Below are 3,289 nucleotides of genomic sequence, written 5' to 3'. Positions count from 1 at the left end.
CTCTGAGGAAATCATTGATAGCATTTCTGTGAACTCTTCAACAAAGGCTGGAGAGTATTTTGGAGGCCTGTAAATAATGATAAACAGAATGCGTGGAGCACCTTTCAACACAATCCCTAGATATTCAAAAGACAAGTACTGACCAAATGACACTTGCTTGCATTGATAGACATCTTTAAATAGAGCAGCTACACCTCCACCTCTCCTAACAGTCCTGCAAACACTCATGAAAGTGAAGTTAGGAGGGGCTGTTTCATTGAGGACCGTTGCACTGCAGCTGTCTTCTAGCCATGTTTCGTTTAGAAACATCAAATCCAGGTTGTTTGTGGTTAAGTCATTGATTAGAAATGATTTATTTTTTAGTGAGCGAATGTTTAAAAATGCTAACTTAATGGCATTGCATTTTGTCTCAACAGCAATATTAGTTTGATGCATAACAGGCCGCACGCAGATTAGATAAGTCAGCCGTACGGCTTGAGAAGGCCTTAGACTTTCTATCATGTGATAAAACAGAAATAGAGAAATTTTACATGAAAGTGGTAAAGGGGGTAAAAAGCTGTTGGGGTTAAAGGCACAAAAATTAGCATGATAATAAACAGATGGTTGACTTTTCCATTTGTTGGCATGACATGGTTAGATTCAGATTGTTAATGTTATTTATTAAGTTGGGAGTCCAAATGAGAGATAATTGCCATATTTATAATGAAATTTATGTATTTACAAAATATTAATCAAATCCTTATGAAAGAATATTATTCGAATACATTTATTATTATATTATTACATTATTATGAGATCTCCTTTCAGAATGCTCCTTTCATTTTTTCTATATTTTTAAAATTTCAATGACAGTAAATTTATTAAATATATACATTATTTTATGTATCAGAATAAACAGAACATAGTACATGAAACACTCAATAACACAACTAAAATTAGTGCATACATTCATTTTATTTATTAAACTTGTTTAGTTGATTTGATTTCTAGAATTATTTTAATTTTAAAACCATCAACACTTTACAAAAACATGTCTTAACCAGTAAAACCTTTTTTTTTTTCCTTCTTTCAGGCAGATTGATTTATAATTGCCGCAACCTGTATTATTCATTGAACAGACTTGTTTTGCAATGAATAACAATTAAAATTTTAAGTCAACAACAACAGCAACAAAAGGTTAAAGTTACATTGCGCTAAACAGAGGAACCCATGAGAGTGTTTTCAATAGCAACAAAGTGCTGGATCACAAATTGTCTGTGTGGCAGCTTTAAGTTTTACATAAGACAAGTATGTTTGATTTGCATGTAAAGTAGGTATGTAGTATGTAGAGTTACAAGGGTTTGCCAAGGAGATTTGTGTGGAAAAATAACATATAATTTAAAAAAATAGGCCTACATGTTCTGTTTATGTTGCAGATTTAATAATATTTAATATATTTATTTAATAATAAACGTGCTAACATGACCAAGGCAGTAGTGAAAGTATTGTCGCAAAATGTCCTAAGGATATAACATACTTCAAACTGCATCCTGCGTAACTTACGTTAGTATGCTGTAATGCACTAATCGAGCACCAGGTGTCAGGCCTTCATCACAAATACACAGCACACTTCGTCAAAATAGGCGTTATGTCAACAGATTCAAATTTCACGACCAGACATTTATAGAATAGATTTCAAACATTTTAGGAACCTGCCCAGAAAACTGAAAGGAAAGCACGTGTTTAATACTTGCATGAACACTTTCACTAAGTACAATCAGCCAATATGTTCACAAATATGTTCAAGGAAATTGTTTTTATATAACCTTTTAACCTACAGATAACATAATAACAACATCACACACACACACACACACATACACACACAGACACACACACACACACACACACACAAAATGACTCAACTGATGCCTATGTCATATATTCCAGTCAGTAAACAGTGTCCCTCCCTACAGTTCTTCCAGTCTGTCAACATCGGATGTTGATGGTTTGGTGTTTTAAGGTCAACACCAGGGCATTGTGACCGATCGATCAAATGTGCCTCACCAGCCACTCATTCACAATTTGAGTTGAATTACTGAAATAAATGAACTTTTCCACGACATTCTAATTTATTGAGATGCACCTGTATTTAAATGTATGTGCAAACATGCAGGACTGATGTCACAAACAAATTAGCACTGTGTTCTTTACACCTTCTCTTTTTATAAACGACTGAAGGCAGTGAATGAGCTCAGTCACCTAATGAGGGCAGCGGGTGAGAGACAGGTGAGATAAACGGGGTCTTGTCTTCACAGCACAACAGGCTCGACAGCTTTGTAGAGTTGTGTGAGCATTCCATGCATTCCTGTGAGCTCTGCTGCGCCATGAAGACCAGACTTATTTTGAAGAACCTTCGTGTTATACTGCCACATCTTTTTTTTTTAAAGAGCTGTGCGTAATCCTTGCAATGACTTTTGTGTGTTACTGATTCAAACCTTCACTTGATCGGTTTTACTGGTCTTCTTGGAGGTCGAGTTGATTTGCTGTTGTACAGCCACAGGGATGCACAATATGTGTGTGACTGTAGAAGTATCTGCAAATCTTTGCATTTTTATTATCTGGCTGATATTGGAAGCAGATGACAAACGGACTCATCTTCAGAAACTATATTAATTTTCTATGCCAGGATACCGAAGTGTTAAACCATTATCCATCGGAACTCCTGCATATTCTAATGTTTTGATGCTTGATTTTGAAACATGATATTCTGGATTGGAGCTTTGCTGTGAACACTCCTGAAAAAAAGAGATTGATTGATTGATGTCATCCAGCCTGATAGTTATTGGCCATCACAAATTATCGTTAAAATACAATAAATGTTTTAAAACAAGCAAAACATTTGATATTGAAAGAAGGCATAGTTGTAAAAAAATAAGTCAAGTAACTCAATACATTATTTTTAATATAGTAATATAAGCAACAAATTGCTTACAAAGTGTAAAAATAAATTTTTTACTTTAAATTAAAATGTTAAAAAATACATAAATCAAGATTTAACTGAAAAATCATATATTTTCGCTCTATAGCTATTTATTTATTTGTATTTTTATATTTAATTTATTTTATTTGTCCTTGTTTCACATTCACAATCTCTCTAAGTTGCAGCCCTACAGCACTATAATATATATGTATGTATGTGTATACATACATTATATGCTTCCAGCAAATGCGCACACACACACACACACACACACTCACACTCACACACACATACACACACACACACACACACACACTCACTCACACA

This window comes from Sinocyclocheilus anshuiensis, unplaced genomic scaffold (genome assembly GCF_001515605.1).
Source record: "Sinocyclocheilus anshuiensis isolate Anshui unplaced genomic scaffold, SAMN03320099.WGS_v1.1 scaffold197, whole genome shotgun sequence".
In the NCBI taxonomy this organism is placed as follows: domain Eukaryota; kingdom Metazoa; phylum Chordata; class Actinopteri; order Cypriniformes; family Cyprinidae; genus Sinocyclocheilus; species Sinocyclocheilus anshuiensis.
The sequence above is the reverse complement of the archived record's forward strand: the minus strand, read 5'-3'. Positions refer to the sequence as shown.